This window comes from Monodelphis domestica, chromosome 2 (genome assembly GCF_027887165.1).
Source record: "Monodelphis domestica isolate mMonDom1 chromosome 2, mMonDom1.pri, whole genome shotgun sequence".
In the NCBI taxonomy this organism is placed as follows: Eukaryota; Metazoa; Chordata; class Mammalia; order Didelphimorphia; family Didelphidae; genus Monodelphis; species Monodelphis domestica.
Window position 1 is genome coordinate 175,124,938 of NC_077228.1, and position 17,994 is coordinate 175,142,931.

At 38.7% G+C, this 17,994-nt stretch overlaps 1 protein-coding gene across 19 annotated transcripts in view; it reads left to right on the forward strand.

Annotated features, from left to right (window-relative positions):
• Window positions 1-2,022: 2,022 nt before the first annotated feature.
• The window catches only part of ACACA (acetyl-CoA carboxylase alpha), a 291,002-nt gene continuing 275,030 nt past the window's right edge, over window positions 2,023-17,994 (forward strand). For 16 of the 19 annotated variants that reach the window (XR_461987.2, XR_461986.2, XR_461989.2 and 13 more), the window contains exons 1-2: window positions 2,029-2,200; window positions 12,243-12,289. The gene's annotated coding sequence lies outside the window, so the exon portion shown is untranslated. Of the gene's footprint in view, window positions 2,201-12,242; window positions 12,290-17,994 lie in introns of all 19 variants that reach the window. The other 3 variants (XM_007481894.3, XM_016430349.2, XM_056816443.1) reach the window with 2 other exon arrangements.

Consider the following 17,994-nt stretch of genomic DNA (forward strand, 5'->3'; position numbering starts at 1 on the left):
TAGAGTGTCTTTGATAAGTTCTAATTTAAAAAAAAAAAGCTATTTACCACTCTTAGTCAAAGAGAAGGACAGCTAGGTGGCATAGCTGTGTGTCTGGGCAAGTTATTTAATTCTGTTTGCCTTGGTTTCCTCCTTTGTAAATGAGTTGGAGAAGGAAATGGCAAACCACTCCAGTAGCTTTGCCAACAAAACCCCAAACAGTGGCATGAAGAGTTGAATTTGACTCAACAATAACAAACTCAAAGAGAGTCAAAGAAAAACAGACATGGGGAAGAAATGTAGGAGAATTTGTATTATGGGGTTTGTATCCTTTTCTATTCCCAACCTTTCCAGTTCCTGCCTTTAAAATTTAGTAGAGGAATACTGACTCTGGTACCTATTTAGTGGTATTGCAATTTGATGCTTAAAAGGTAAAAGATGTCTGCCATGGGTTACTATTCTGCTAAATCCACCCTCAATCCACACTACCCCAGCCTAAGGCCATAAAGGGTGAGGGCATTCTATCAATGCTAGAAATGCCTATGCTTCAGGTGTGTATATCTGCTCTGATCTCTTCTCTGCATGGGTGAGGTTTGTTTTCTTCAATTCTCCTTTTTCTCTGTTATTGTATTGTTTAAATTTCAAAAAAGTGATAACAAGAACCTAGATTTAGATCGTGGAGTGACCTCTGAGGCCATCTCATCCAACCTTTTCACTTTATAGATAAGGAAACCAAGGCCTAGAAAGATCAATTGCTCAATATCACACAGATAGCTAGTGGCTGTTCTAATTTTACTCCATGCAGTATTCTTTGTGCTAATTTACCTTCTCTGACCTATAAGTCTTAAACAGATATATTAGGACTTTACCTTAGGCTTTCCCTGTGTAACATTCTAAATATATCCTGGGATATCATCATTTTTAGCCTGACTTGCATGCCTTGGCTGGGTCCCCTGTTCAGCTAGGTGACTAGTGCTTAGAGAGCCAGGCCCAAGTCCTAGGTTCAAATTTGGCTTTAGACACTTCCTACTTAATCCCCATTGTCTAGTCCTTGACAACTCTTTGGTCTTGGAACCAATACACAGAATTGATTCTAAGATGGAAGATAAGGTTTTTTGTTTGTTTGTTTTTAAATCTATTTCACCCCTCTGTGTTTCAGTTTCTTCCTCTCTAATGTGAATGTAATTTATTACTGAAGAGGGAGATGGCAAAGCACATAGCCAAGAAAACACCATGGACAGTATTGGCATGCTATGGTCCAACAGGTTGAGTCAGACATGGTTGAAAACAACTAAACAACAATAATAACAATAATGTAATTTATTTGTTGCCTTGTGATCATGGCAAGGGATCTCTTTACCACGGAGCCTTGGTTATTCCACCCCCGAAATGGGTATAAATATTAGTGGGGAGTGGTATAAGTCTAGTTGGAGATTGAAATAGATTGGTATAGCATTTGCAAACTAACAAACTAACCCTTAGATGTCTAGTTGGTCTTCCTCCCCACCCACGCACCCTTCTCAGAGGGACTGCACTTGGGGATCAGGGCGATCCCTTTGTCCCCAGCCCACTAGAGGAGGGATGGGCTCTGGTGCAGCCAGAGGCACGCAGGATGGGAGAGTTGGCCCTTCACAGGGTGACGTGAAGGGTGAAGGGAAAGAAGGGAGGAAATCAGGTCCCGGGGAAGGGGATGTTGCCCCTGATCAGACACTTCTCTCTCCCTCCGCCCTCCCGGGACACTCCGACGGCCGCCAGTGGCAGAGCAGCCCTCAGACCATCGGCATCGCCTCACGTCGGCTCCGCCCAGGGCCGTGCTCTCATTGGCTGCTGTCTCCCCCTCCGCTAGCACAGAAGGCCAATGAGAGAGACTGCCTCTACCCTCCCACCTCGCGCGCCTTCGCCTCCCGCCAGGGGGTCGGAGGTGAATGGCCTCGAGTAACCCCGGGATTTAAGTCACCCCACCCTGGAGCTCGCCACCAGTCCGGCCAAGCTGGGGGCTAGCGTGGAGGGGGCGGGTAGTGGGAAGGGCCTAGCCATCAGGGGGCGGGGTTCTTAGGCTCCGCCCTGACGCGGCCTCGCGGCAGCTCTAGAAAGCCTGTCAGCCATCACCGGAGCGGCCGGCGTCTCCTCTTGCCCAGCGCAGCCAACTCGGCCCACACGGGGCACTCGGGGTCGCCGCCGCCGCCGCCGCCGTCACCGCCACCGCCACCGCCACCCTGAGGTGAGGGACTAGGGGACCCAGGCCCTGGGCTCGGAGCGAGGAACGGGGGACAGGGAGCGGAGGGCGGTAACCGGGGGACCGGGCCGGGAGCCGAGAGAGGACCCCCCCTCCTCCAGCTATGGGCACCGGAGCGTGCCCCTCCTCCCCGTCCATGTGTACATGTGACCATGAACGCGCGTCCCCCGGGGCTTGATGGTGGTGGAGGGAGCACAGACCCAGGAACTGGGGTGCCCCGGGCGCCTGCCTCTCTATAGCCACAGTCGTGCCCTTCCCACGTCTCCTTTCTCTCTTCCTTCCCCTGGAACCAAGTTCCTTCCCTGGCACCGACATCCATCCCTTGTCCCTGGGAGGATCAGACCCACGTCGGGGGCTGGGCGGGGTGCGGGTTGGGGCGCGCACCGGCGGAGGGCTGGGGGGGGGTGGTTGAGAAGGGAGTCCTCCCCCTTGCCACACTTGTGCTGGGCTGGTGAATGGGAGCACATGTGGAAGCTCTTGGAGCATACCGGAGGGTGAGTTTAGTTTTGTTTGGCTTAGCCACTCTACGAGGGATGTAGTAGTAGACGTGTGTGCGCGTATGCGTGTACATGTGTATGTGTGTGTACACGTGTGACCTCTTTCCTTCTCCCTCTCATTTCCTGCTGATCAAGGTGAGCTGAGCTTTTTACAAAGAGCGAGTCCAAGGTTGGGGAAGGGATGAGAGTTGGGGCTAGGAGGTTGGGGAGAATGGAGGATGGGAAAGAAGAAGCTGCCGAAGCCAGGGCCCAGGGTCCCATATTTTAGGGCTGGGGGTGGTTTGTAAAGTTTCCTTTCGGATCAGAGTCCCCTGGGAGGCCTTGTAGTTTCCAGACATGGCGTGGATTTGAAACTTAAAATACATTGATTTGAAGGCATGATCTTAATGAAATTCGGCAACACGAACGTCTACTTAAGCCGTGTTTCATTAATCTCGAGGTGTGGAATAATCCTACTTTTTATCTCTGAGAAATTGGCTCTGGTCTCACACTCCCTAGTCCTAGATTTCATTCATTTTTTTACCTACCAACTCCTTAGTGCAGACTGAATTACCATACTCTTTAGACACATGATTTCCTCTTCCTGGAGGGGGTTGGAAAACTTCTTTCTTGGGATTCTTAGGGTGGCTATGTGTTGAGAACCATTTCTGTGCTGTTCTTTTGACTGTTGCTTTTCAAAAAGGCACTGTGATATAACCAAGCAGGACACAACTATTTGCCGTCATCCTACAATCTGTTCTTGATTTATCTGCTTCCAAACTGTTACAGTATAGGGAGTATGTATCTTCTCACCTGCCTGTCTATACATGGCAAACTAATATTGCCAGATGAAAAATATAAACAACAAAAGATTAAATATATATTGTTTGTTTATTCATATAATAGAAAAACATTCTTCCTGTCTTTCCTGAGGTAGTTGCTTTTTTTTTTTAATCATGCAGTTTTAAAATACATTAAGTGTGGCATGGAGCAGTTTTTTTTTTAAATAAGGCAATTAGGGGTTAAGTGACTTGCCCAGTGTCACATAGCTAGGAAGTGTCTGAAACCAGATTTGAACCTCTCATCTCTAGGCTGGGTTTTCAGTCCACTGAGCTGCCCCCATGGAGTAGTTATTAAAGTGAAAGAACTGGTTGGAAAATGGGAGAGAGGTTATTTAATGAGTTTAGTGTCCAAACCATGATTACTGTCAAATTGGGGTAATGTCAGTCAATTGTGACATTGTGATAGGCAGCCCAGAGAAAATCTATATACCTGCTATTATAACACCATGCTGTAAGCAGTTCCATTTGTGGTGTACCCTGTGGCATTTCCTTTTCAGCTCAGTGACTAGGAATTTTTTTTTTACTTGTTCTACACACAGAGACAGGTTTAACTGGTCTGGGACTTATGTATATTTTGAATGGATAGTGTTAATAGATAAGATTAGGGAAAGCAAATTTTGAAATATTTTGATTGCATTTTTTGCAAGAATTTACTTAGACAAATGAATTATCTAACAATCGAGAGGTGTGTGTGTGTGTATACAGGTAGGTCAGTCTGTCTCTGTCAGTTGAAGAAATACAGAATGAATGCAGCTAGTTTCTTTCCTCAATAATCCTAATCCATATTTACATTTATAAGACATTTTTATATAGTTTATCTCCTTTGACCTATACCTAGGTAGGTAATGCACTTATTATCCCTATTTTATTTATAATTGTGTAAATTTATTTTGGTTTTGTAATTTTTTTCTCCATTGGTCAAATGTAAACTCAAAGAAGGCAAGGACAGATTTGTTTTTGTATTTATAATCCTACCACCTAGCACAGTGACTGGCACATAGTAGTTAATGTTTGTGGATTGATGAGGAAACTGATACTTCAGGTGACTTTCCTGAGGTTGCACATAATGAGTTTGTAGTAAATAGTAGAAAGAGATGCAAACATGTCTTTTAGGTAGTCTTCAAGCTCATTGTACTTTCCACTGTCATAGATGTTTCTTGGAGGACTATAATAATGACAGCAACAACTATCATTTATATAGCATTTTAAAGTTTACAGAGTGCTTTACAAATACCCTTTCATTTTATCTACATTATCTTCATTTAGTTGATGAAGAAAAGAAACATTTAGAAATCAGATGACATGCCCATGGTCACATAGCTAATGTCTTATGTCAAATAGGAACTCAGGTCTTCTTAGCTCTGGTGCAGACATTTTATCCAGTTTTACTTAGCAGGCTCTAATTGGTTAAGATCAAATGTATCATGTTTTTACATTATTGTTTGAATGTTGTCTTCTCTATTGAACTGTGAGCTCCTTCTAATAGCAAGGACTGCCTTTTGCCTTTTTTTTATGAGGAGCACAGTGCTTTGCACATGGTAGATGCTTAATTAGTGCTTGTTGACTTAAGAACTTTCAGAGGTTTTCTATTTTAAGGGGATAGACAAATTTCTGTTGCTTGTGGGATAAAATATAAATTCCTCAGCCTGGCATTTACTGCCCTTCATAATCTGACTTCAGTCCTTTTTTCCAGTCTTATTTCACATTATTCCCTTTCACATACCACATCCCAGTGTATACTGGACTATTAATTTTTCTCCAAACTCAGCATTCCATCTCCTGCTTTTGTTCCTTCTAAACAGGCTTCTTGCCTGGAATGTACTGCATCAGAATTTCAGACCCAGGATTCTTATCTTCCTTCCATTGCTCAGGTCAGATGCTATCTTTTTAGTGAAATCTTCCCAGATTCTCCCACTTGTTAGACTTGTGCTTTCTTCCTTGGCAGATTGTCTTATATCTGTTGGTGTTATATTCTCCCTCCCTCACTAGAATGTAGGCTCCTTGAAGACAGAGACTCTATATCTCTAGGCCCTAGTACTGTGCCTTTTACATGTGTTTATATATTACATATATGCAGTAAATGTTTAATAAACATTGAATTTAGTATGAAATCTTTAAGGAAGGTTGTTTTGGTCACTATGAGAAAGATGAACTCAGGGCAGAGGGGCCAATTAGAAGCAAATGTAGGGAAAATCAATTCAGAGGCTAGGTATAAAGAAATATGAGGAATCATAGTATACATTTTATAGAGTATTCTTGATTTGATTTTGGACAACTGAAAACTCTTGATAGACATATTTCAAAATATAAAAAGTTTAGTTTGTTGCATGCAGCCTTTGAAGTGAAAGAGATTTTGATTTTTGAGGCCTTTTGTCAAAGATCACTTACTGCAGATTATTAAAGAATGGTCAGGCAATAGGGAGGGTGTTGGAAAAATTCATTAAAATACTGATCATTTAAAAAAATATTAATCATTAAGCTGAAAAAAATAGAACACAAAGTAAATTTAGTTCCTGTTTTAATGACTCAATTTCTTTGCAAAAAGTTTTCTTGAAAACTAGAACATGTTGAGTTTAATTCAGATACATTTATCAGAAAGCAACTGAAGCTAATTGCTTCCCCTTTTAGTATAGCTATTTAGAAAATAGTGTCATTTGAGTTCAAGGATCAAAGCTTAAATAGGTTTGTTAAATCTGTTTTATTTATTTTAAAAAATCTTCTCCTGTGTCTTATTCTGACTCTTCAGCAAATGTAATAACTTTGATTTGTCTCACCTCATGTTTAGGGATAGATCTCAAGTTTTGGGACCTCTTACACAAATGTAATGGCCTCCATATAAAAATAAGAATAAATTATGCATTTTCATTTCAGTAAAACTTCATATAATTTCATTGATATAAGTATGAACAAATAAGTAATTTCTTACTTACTACTTACTCAAACTTTGTCATTAATATTCTTTAAATAGTAAGGTGTAATCAGAGTCACAGATAATGCTTCAGTGGCTATCCATTTCCTAACACAAACACACACACACACACACACACACACACACACACACACTTTTTTTTTTTAAACCATTATCTTCCATTTTGGAATCTATGGTGGTGGGTGGTGGTGAGGGCTAGGCGATGGGGGTCAAGTGACTTGCCCAGGGTCACACAGGTAGGAAGTGTCTGAGGCCAGATTTGAACCCAGGATCTTCTGTCTCTAGGCCTGGCTCTCAATCTACTGAGCCACCTAGCTTTTTACCCTCACCTTCTACCTTAGAATCAATACTATGTATTGGTTCCAAGGCAAAAGAGCAGTGAGGGCTAGCAATGGGGGTTAAGTGACTTGCCCAGGGCCACAAGGTTAGGAAGTATCTGAGACTAGATTTGAATCTGGGACCTCTCCTCTCTAGGCCTGGCTCTCAATCTACTGAGCTACCCAGTTCCTCTCCCCCCCCCCCCCAAACTTATATTGAAAAAGAATACCTCCTACAATATACTTGACCAGTGGTTATCCAGTGTTTGCTTATAGTTTTATCAGGTCTGAAGCAGGGAAACTGCTCCTGCCTGAGGTGGCCCTTTTTAACCTTTGGATTACTCTAAGCAGGAATTTTTCCTTTCATTAATCCTAAATTTACCCCTTTGTAAGTCAAACAAAACACATTTTTCTCTACTCCTAGTTATGCTTTCTAGAAATAAACAAGTCTCATGCTTCTCTCCCATGGTAGCCCTTTAAATACTAAAGACAGCTATTGTAGGAATCAATGAGAGCAACTGATTTTAGAGGCAGAGGACCTGGGTTCAGATTCTAACTCTGGCACTTGTTACCTATGCTTTTGGAAGCAAATTGTTCCACAGGCCTAAAGCCTTAGTTTCCTTGTCTGTAAGATGAAAAGTTTGCATTAGGTTCCATATGACTAAACATATATGAATCATGTGTATTTAGAAAGTTGTTATTAGAGGCTCCATAGTGTAGTTAAAAGAATACTGGATTGACTGTCAGGGGCCCTAGGTTCAAATATTGGTAAGGCTCCCATCTTCACTGGATGATAACAATAGCTAATATTTGTGTAGCACTTTAATGTTTGCAAAGCTCTTTTCAAATAGTATTTCATTCTATTCTCACAACTACCCTGTGAAGCAAGTCCTATTCTCATTTTACAGGTGAGGAAACTGACAGCCAGAGTTGAAATGACTTGCCTAGGGTTTCAGAGTGATGTACTTGAGTCTGGATTTGAACTCATGTCTTTCCGACACCAGGTCTAGTGCTCTATCCACTATACCACCTACCTGGATCACATTTTGTATGAACAACATCATTAGTCTGCATGTTAGCATCAATGATAGATTATTGGTTTGATTGTATTTACCTCCTTTTTTTTTTTTAAACCATTACCTTCTGTCTTGGAGTCAATACTGTGTATTGGCTCCAAGGCAGAAGAGTGGTAAGGGCTAGGCAAAGGGGATCAAGTGACTTGCCCAGGGTCACACAGCTGGGAAGTGTCTGAGGCCAGATTTGAACCTAGGACCTGTCTCTAGGCCTGGCTCTCAATCCACTGAGCCACCCAGCTGCCCCCTGTATTTACCTCCTTTTTTGATATTCAGCTAGTTGGAAGCTTCACTGGACTCAGAGAAGAACTAGATTTTCCCATTGCTTATTTTAGATGATAACTGGAAATTATAGCACTTGATTATGTATGTCTGATACTGTGCATATGTATAATATGTATGAATGTATGTATGTATAATTCTATGACCTTGTTAGGAATTAGGAGTTTTAGGCTCGGAATCAAGGTAATTACTGAAGTATATAAGGGGAAACTTCCTGAAGGCCTCCTTTGTTGCATGATTATGGTATGGAGGGGACCTTGAGTAACCCTGAAACCTCTGCTTGTGAAACAACCTCTGGAGGCTCTGTCATGTTGAGAAGGCCTCACATATGGGCCTAGTAGTAGATGATAATCTCTTTTTTGAGGATTGGTATAGCTGAGTAGAGTAAGACTAGGCTCATCACCGATAAGTAGGCTGGCCTGTTGCAAATAAATACATTCTTTTGTCATTTGAATCTGTGAAATAAAGGAAAATATAAAGTACTCCCAAATACTTTGTAGCTCTCTTCTGCTTCTGTAGTGGAGGCATAGGATGTTAAGAATCCCAGGTTTTAGCCCATCTATAAACACTAGAGTTGCAGCATGCTATAGGAGTTTGAGAGCTGACCTCTGGACCAGGAGGAGGTGGGTTCAAGTAATGACTCTGTTACATGCTAGATTTGTTACCATGGGCAAAATTTAGAACCTCTCAATGTTCTGGGCAGCTCTCTTTGAGACTTAAGATGTAGAGCACATATTGATCTTCTTTAGTAAGGGGAGGTTCTTTCACTTAGCTATTGATACACCAAATGTGAGATCCTTGTCTGGTAACCAAGTGGATTCTTCCTGGAATAAATGAATCATACTAATAGCTCTCCGGGTGAATATGTATATTTGTGTGGGTAAACATTTATTCTTTTCTTTTTGCAACATCTTCAGAACTAAAGCATCAACCAAATCTGACCTTTAATAGACATTCTCCCTTTTTGCTTCAGAGAAGAGTGGAAGATGCCTTTTCATATCTTTTTCTCAGGGCCAATCTTAGTTATAATAATTTCAGTTTTAATTGTTTACTAATTGTTGTTTCCCTCTACATTGTGATCATATTGTTTTTTTAGTTCTGCTTATTTTGTGTCAGTTCATGTAAGTCATCCCATGCTTTTCTGTTCTTTATTGAATTGTATTATTCTTGACTATAACTATTCTTGTTAGAAAAAAATGGCAAAAATGGAAGGAGAGACACAGGCTTTTCTTGGAGAAGCAATACAGACTTTTTTTGTGTGTGCATTCAGAGGCAATGAGTAACATATTTCATTCGACACTTGGTTGTTGCATGATCTCAATGCTTATTCACTGATAATGATGTGCAAAAAAGGTCACCACTAATGAATTAACAAGCATTTGTTAAGTGCCTGGTATGTGCCAGGTGCTAAGGATACAAAGATACAAAATGAAACAATCTCTATTCTTAGGGACCGTTTCTATTGGGGAGATATGTGTATATACATAGAATAAATGCAAAGTACAGGGGGAATCTGGGAAGACACTTGCTAGTTTGGTAGGGGGGATCAGGAAAGCCTGATCAGGAATAGAAGATGGTACATCTTAAAGAAGAGAGGGAATTTTTGGGGTAGAGGTGTAGAGGGAGTATGTTCCAGAGGGATTATGTTTAAGGCAAGAAACATGCTGACATATATGCAAAGACTTAGAGATGGGAGATGGAGTATTGCATTTAAGGAATAGAGCAGGCAGTTTGTTTGGGTCATAAAGTGTGCAAAGGTGTATGTAACTTTTGATAAGGCTGGAAAGATGGATTAGGCCAGGTTGTGAGAACTTAAAAAGCTCAACAGAGTTAATTCCTATTTCATCTCAGAGGCAATAAGAGCCATTGGAGTGTGTTAAGCAGGGTTTGACATGGTCAAATGCACTTAAGAAAAAAGATTTTGGCAGCTGTGTGGAGAATGGATTGGAGTGGAGAGACTTGACAGTGATACCATTTAGTTGGTCATTGTAGAAATCCAGTCAAGAGATGATGAGGGTCTGGGCTAAGGTGGTGATTGTGTGAAAGAAGGGATCAGATGTAAGATTTTGTGGACCAAGAAACAGGAAGACTAGAATTTGGGGCTGGATATATAAATCTCTGAGTTATCTGCTCAGAGAGGATAATTAAATCCATTTCAGTGGTGCAAATGATGTGGTCTCCCAAAGACTATGTAGAGAAAAGGGTCCAGGACAGAGCTAGGTGGCATGATATGGATGTTGATTCAGCAAAGGAGACTGAGAAGGAGAAGTCAGACAGCCAGGATTAAAACTGGGAAAGCATAGTGCTAGGAAAACCCAGAGAGAAGAGAATAGCTAAGAGGAGAGACAGAATTGTCAGAAATGTCAAATGTAGGAGAGAGGTCAAGAAGAATGAAGACTGAGAAAAGACCTTCAGATTAGGCAATTAAGAGATCACTGCTAATTTTGGATAGAGCAATTTCAGTTGAGAGATGTGATACTGATATTCTATGATAAATGATATTCTACACCAGGCTATATCTTTATAGTCATATGGTTGACTGAAAGACTTCGACAATATAAGAGTAAAGTGTGCTTATCATTTGTTAAGGTTTGCATGAATATATCATGAAAGATTCCTTCAAAGATATAATGGATAACCTTGAATTTCTGATTATTAATATTAAGTCAGAAGAGAGAGAGATATATCCTTACCAAAGGTATTTTCTATTGTCAAGAAGACTAGCTAGAGCAGAGTTCAAATGGAAGGCCTATCACCTACAAATGGTAAGGTTCTTCAGATGCTCTTATTTGTGGATCATGCTAAGTCCTGGAATATTGCAGGGTCTCTTACATGAGAGCTGTAATCCCTCAAAATATTTCACCTGACTGCACATATAAAGAATGAGAAGTGGATGAAGAATTCCTGTTATTTAAACGAGGATAGACAGTCTCTAAAGCTGTATGTTGTAATTAGGATAGGTCCTGTGGATGGGGAGCTGAACTCAGAATTAAGCCACAGGAGCACGAGATTGACTTTCTGCTTTTAATCAACTCAAATTTGCCTTCAAAATAAAGGTTTGCTTTTTAAATATCAGTTTTTATCCAATAATGCTTTATGGCCTCTGAAGTTTAGGGGGACCCAAGGAGCAGTGAGCAACGGTTTATGCCCAATGGTATCCATGCAATAGCTTGAGATTCAGGGGTACTGCACATTCTGCAGATGATTTTCTGGAGGAGATAGGGATGTAGAAGGATATCAAAAAAGATGAGAGTGCATTATATGGGTTATGACTCTTACCATTGAAAGGATCATGTACATCAGTGAGCTGAAAGTAAAAAAAAAAATTGAAGTAAACATAGGCAGAAGGCCAGGATTGTGAGCCTGTTGTATCAATGTTTGAGGGGAGGTGTGAGGTACAGGTAGAGGGTGTGTGTGTGTGTGTGTGAGTGTGTGTGTGTGTGTGTGTCTGTCTGTCTGTCTGTCTGTCTGCTTTGCCTGCCTTGTGGGTAGTAGCATTTGGTGAATAAAACGGTAGTTGGACAGTTGAACATTTATATGTTAAATTGCTGAATTCGGAATTATTTCCTTGCTGTAGGATCTTTAGTGAACTCCCTAGGATATAGCACACATTCTTTAGCTTTATGTTTAAAGCTCTTCAGATTCTGACTCTGTATTCTAGCCAACTCCATGATTTGCCTTTTCCCTGTTCTTGGCACACCATCTCTTCCTTTTGTCTGGATGTTCTTGAGGTCTCACTTCCTCACCTTAGCTTTAAGGCTCAGCACTTGTGCCACCTGTAGGAAATGATTTTTCATCAATTATTTGGGCTTTCTCCTTTTTTTTTTTAATGGTCCTGCTTTTATCTGGCTCTGTGCATGTTTTGTCCCCCAGCAGAATGGAAACACTAGGAGAGCAGAGGCTGTTGTAAAAAATTTTTTTAAAAATCTTTGGAATTCTCTGTGCCTGAAAGTGTGGCTTATAGAAGTAAGGGTATATTTACTAGATATCTGGGGAATAGAATGGATGAGGTTGATTAATTTTACATTCTCTGAAGCTAAAAAAAAACAAAAAACAAAACTCAAACTTCAGGGTTGATTTAAATATTTTACATTTCTCTCTTTTTTAGTTCTTACTGGAGGTGGATATCTTTTTATATTGTAAGAATTATAAGAGGTAAGTAACATAATGGCCTACATATTTGAAGTATCGTAAAAACTAATATACTAAAATATTAAATTGAAAGGCAAGTTTATAAAAAAAATTATCCTACTTGGAAATTGGAAAACTGATGTTATGGTATTTCATGAGCAAGGAATTTATGAAAGAAACAGTATACAAGGGGGCAGCTAGGTGGCTCAGTGGATTGAGAGCCAAGCCTTAGTGATAGGAGGTCTTATGTTCAAATCTGGCCTCTGATACTTTCCCAGCTGTGTGACCCTGGGCTAATCACTTAATCCCCATTGCCTAGCCCTTACTGCTCTTCTGCCTTAGAACCAATACAATTGATTCTAAGACGGAAGGTATAGGTTAAAAAAAAAAAACCATAACAGTATATAAGGAAATTCATTATTTCTCACCCTTTCCTGAGTAATCTCTAGATATGAACACCATTCTTTGAATAGATGGCTGGAATCAACCAGGATAGGATGGAGCACGAGATTGGACATCTACTCTGGCTTTCCTTCTTTGTCTTTTTTTCTCCCTAATGATAACTTGGGACTCATTTCTAAGTTTGCTCAACTTAAAATGAAGTTGAATTATATGTGCCCTCAGGCCTCTTTCAGAACTTTTATCTAATGACTTTTCTTCTCTAGAACTGACTGTCTAACTTACCTTCTATAGGACACATTTAGTTTGGCTGACGTGGAGACTCATGTTTTTTCAGAATAAAAATTTTAATAAGCTAATTACTTAGTACACATGCACTAGCAAAATAATGGGGCTGAAATTTCTGTCCGGGTCACCAAACTCTAGGGCATATTTTGGCCTTCCTGACTTTATGTAAGTACAGTATGTTTCCTGAAACTGCTTAAAACAAAGTTGGGAACCGCTATCAATGATGGAATCTTATAATTCATCATTGGGATTTCTGCATATTGATTCCTTGTCATAATTCAAGAATAGTTTGTTAAATTTTCATATTTGTTTAGTTATGTTTGACTCTACACGACCCCATTTTGAAGTTTTCTTTGCAAAGATACTGAAGTGGTTTGCCATTTCCTTCTCCAACTCATTTTATAGATGAGTAAACAAGGTTAATGACTTGCTTAGGGTCACATAACTAGTAAGTATCTGAAACCGGATTTAAACTCATGAAGATTAGTCTTTCTGATTCCAAGCAAAGTGCTTTATCATCCACTGCACTATGTCTATAATTCTTCATTTAAATATCAGTTAAGAGTTGATTAAACTCTTTAGGGTGGTTTTAGAACTACTCCAAATCCATGTATTTGAATAGATAAAATTTATAATCATTTTTTAAAAAGGCTACTCATGGATTTCTTTTTTCCCTTTTAAAAATATGAAAATTTTATTTTCATTGAGAAGGTTAAGAAATATGATATCCAGTATACATAGGAAGTCTTGTTAAATATTTTCACTTTAGCATTGTAGCATATGCATTTCTGATCCATTAAGTTCCCATGTGGATTTTTTGTCAATTGGCCCATTTTTGTAAAAAACTGCAGCAAACAAAATGTTGTTAGCTGTAGTGAACAAGCCATACCTGACATTTGGCAACATATTGAAGATAGGTTGCCGAATTGTTCTGTTCCCCTCAAGTGGACCCTTTGCAGTATAGGCTCCAAAGAGCTCAGATTTTCTTATTTTTTCTTCACCTTTCTGTTTCCTATATCTACCTTAGCTAATTTGGGGATGATCATTTTATTGAGTACTTAAGACTCTAAATTGCAGAGAACATGCTAGCCTTCATCTGAAGGAGTTTCCTCTTTTGGGAATTCCTTTTAACAGTGAAATCAGAGACTCAATACACATTTCTGTCTGTCTTATTTAATGCAGAAATGTAACTATGGATCCCAGATAAAATATTCTCTCATTTCAGTTCTGACTGACAAGCTAGGATCTCCTGAATGTTTTACCTAGCACCTGTGTACCTCTTGTAAAGAAGAAGCAGCTATCGTTTTCCTCCTTTTTGTTTGGCATAGCTTTTTATTTGTTCTTTTCTTTTCAGACTATGTTGTTCTAGGCTTTAAGCTAAATGTGAGAATTGTTTAGTTTCCTTTTGTCTGCTTTGCACATTGTTTTCATTCTGGGTGATTGTGTGTGATTGTATGTGATTGTGTGTGTGTGTGTGTGTAAGTATGTGTATATGTCGCCACAAAAAGCCCTCAAACTTACTAACTTCTGATTAAACTTCTAGGAAAGCATATTATGTATAATATATTAAAATATAAGTATTAACTGTTAAGATATATTAAAATATATACTTAAAAAAGATTGTATAGAGAACTTGTTATAGCAATGGAGGAATATCTAATGAACACTTGTTTATTTCTATATTCGCTGCATGAATTTTGTTATTTCAACATAGTTTCGGAGTAAAAAAAATTCTAATCTCCATTTTCTTTTTTAGATGTTTGTTTATTTCAGGTGCTGATAAATTGTTGTAGTCATGCTTCTAGTATCTAGCTTTTATGAAAATTGTTTTTCCCCTTTAAGAGAATCAGTTTTGACTTTTTAGGTTTAAAAAAAATCCCTGCTAAAATAATAGTACTTAAGAAGTTTTTACACATATACTGTAAAAGAGGAGAATTAACTTTGTTTTCTAGAGCAGCAACCCCTAATTTTGGTGTTTTGTTTGACTTAACAGTATTCTTCCTTCTTCATATCTTGCTTAAAATCCCTTGTGGAATTTAGTTATTTTTTAGAATTAAGATAATTTTTTACATTTAATTCTTTTTCCAATTCCTTGTAAACAAAAATTTTTAACATTTGATGTCTTAAAATTTAGAATTTTTTAGTATATCTTTCTTCTCCCTCCTCCTCCTGAGAAAGCAAGCAATTAAATATATATTATACATGTGCAGTCATGCAAAACATTTCTATATTTTCCATCCTGAGAAAATTCAGACAAAGAAAGAATAATAAAGAAAGCACTTCAATCTGCATTCAGACTATCAGTTCTTTTTTTTTTTTAACTCTCACCTCTGACTGTAATTATGGGCTTTAAAATACATCAGGCATATCCATAAGATTTTAAGTTTTAGAGTGTTTATTATCTTCTTTGGTGGAGTCTCCATACTAATGAGATCATAAGTACTTGGCATATTGATAGCTGTGTATACATATGCAGATATAGCTATATCTTCTAGTGTCTAACATATGTGAGAAAGAGATTACTACATCAGAGAGATATTGGCAAGCAAATGCAAGAGATGGAATTTTGAAGCCAGGAGGAAGGAAGATTCCAATAGAATCTGATGAGAAGGCAGTTGGGAAAACCAGCAGCTGAACGGAGACTTTTATCCTTCTGTCTGGGAGGAAAGAGGCTGAGAGACAGGCTTGCTCTCGATTCCTGGCTACTCATTGACTTAATATTGAAAAGATTGGAGCTTAGCTCTGAAGAACCTTTTCAGATTATCAGCAATATCCCCTCATAGACAAAATAACTTTATTTCCCTATGTTGAACCCCATAGGAGATTAGGGAGACCTTAATTTCCGTCTTCCCTCTCCGACCTCTCTTAATTTCTTAAGAATAAAACCCCTTTCAGAAAGAGTTACAGTGTGAGATTAGTCCTTTGAAACTTCTAATAATTTACCATATTGAGAAGAGCTGTTAAGATCAATTGAGAGAGGGACAAGACATGGGATGGGGGGAAGGAGTGCAAACCTTCACCTTTCCTCTAACTTATTTCCTGGTGTTTTCACTCCAACACCTCTCTGCTACCATGAATATCCTAATAGGAGTGTCTATTACACATAGTACATTATACTTAGTATTATTCACTTTAAAACTGGTTGAATGAATATGTGTATGTATATGTATATGTATATGTATATGTATATGTATATGTATATGTATGTGTGTATATATATATATATATATATATATATATGGGAAGAGAGAGAGAGAGAGAGTGGATAGCATTTTTAAGTCCTTCAGAATTGTTTTGGATTATTGTATTGCTGAGAATAGCAAAGTCTTTCACAGTTGATCATTCGACAATATTGCTATTGCAGTGTTCTGGTTCTATTCATTTCACTTTTCATCAGTTCATGTTAGTCTTTGCAGATTTTTTTTGAAAGCATCCTGCTTGTAATTTTTTTTTCCTTTTAAAACCCTTATCTTGCCTCTTAGGAGAAAAAATACTGTGTATTGGTTCCAAGGCAGAAGAATGGTAAGGGCCAGGCAATGGGGGTTGACTTACCTAGGGTCACACAGCTAGGAAACATCTGAGGCCAGATTTGAACCCAAGACTTGCTCCTATCCCCAGTCTTTAGGCCTGACTCTCAAATGATTTGCTTGTCATTCCTAAATCACAATAGTGGAATGAAAAGAAAATTAATTTTATTTAGAGAATTTCATGGTATCCTCATGAGATAGACATGTTGAAATGTCACAAAATTTGTGTTGGTATTCATTTGGAGTAAGATGGCTACAATTTTATACTAAACCTTTAAAATTTTCTGATAATTAAAACTTCATTGAATTTTGTTTGATGGTGTGAATATTATATAGTTTGCCATAGTTGCCTTGTTGCATTCTTTTTTTAGAAATCCTTTCTATTTTTCCTAAAACTTGCCTTTGCATTGTCTATTTATATCCGATAAGATGCTTTCTCTAGGAAAATTGGACTTATTTTAGCCTATTTTGACTGTTGACATTTTCTGATAGATTTGCTGATTCCTAACATTAAAACCAATGTCAAAAGCCAATGAATTTTGTGGGGAAATTTCTATTCACATAATTTATGGCACAGTGAAATGAAGGACAAGACTAGAATCATTTTTTTTTAATATATATATTTTTAAAAAACCCTTACCTTCCATCTTGGAGTCAATACTGTGTATTGGCTCCAAGGCAGAAGAGTGGTAAGGGCTAGGCAATGGGGGTCAAGTGACTTGCCCAGGGTCACACAGCTAGGAAGTGTCTGAGGCCAGATTTGAACCTAGGACCTCCTGTCTCTAGGCCTGGCTCTCAATCCACTGAGCTACCCACCTACCCTCTAGAATCATTTTTTAAAAACAAAATATTTTCTGGAATTTGTTCCAAAACAGTCTCCTGTCTCTCTCTTTTTTAAGATATACATATTTGCACACATATATTCATTCAAGTTTTTTAGGTGAATAATATGAAGTATAATGTGCTGTATTAGACACTGGGAGATATATCTATATATCTTCATATGCTTACATAAACACACCTATCTGTATGCTATATACTTATGATTTCATTGGTATGGAGGCTCATTCCATTAATGAAGATCACAAACAGTTTATAAAACTTTGTATAATCTCATAGATTTGCCTGATGTATCTTGCCCATGTTACATCATTAGAGATGGGATATTAAGAAAAATGTTACTTCATGATAGACACATAATAGTGTGTTTGATATGGAGTCAGAAAGACTTGAGTGTCGATCTCTGGTATTACTAGCTATTTGACCTTGGTCTAATCTCTTAATTCTTTGAGCCTTAGATACTTAGAACTAGAAAGGATTTTAGAGGTTTTAGAATATAACTCCATAATCCTAAAGATGAGGAAGATGAGGTCCAGAGAGTTGAAGTAGCTTGCCTATACTCCCATGGGTGGGAAGGGGTTCAGTTAGATTTGAATTTAGAACCTCTGACTTTAGAATCAGACTGACACAGGTTGTTTGGGAAATGCCTTCATCAAGGAAATCTTGTATCCTTCA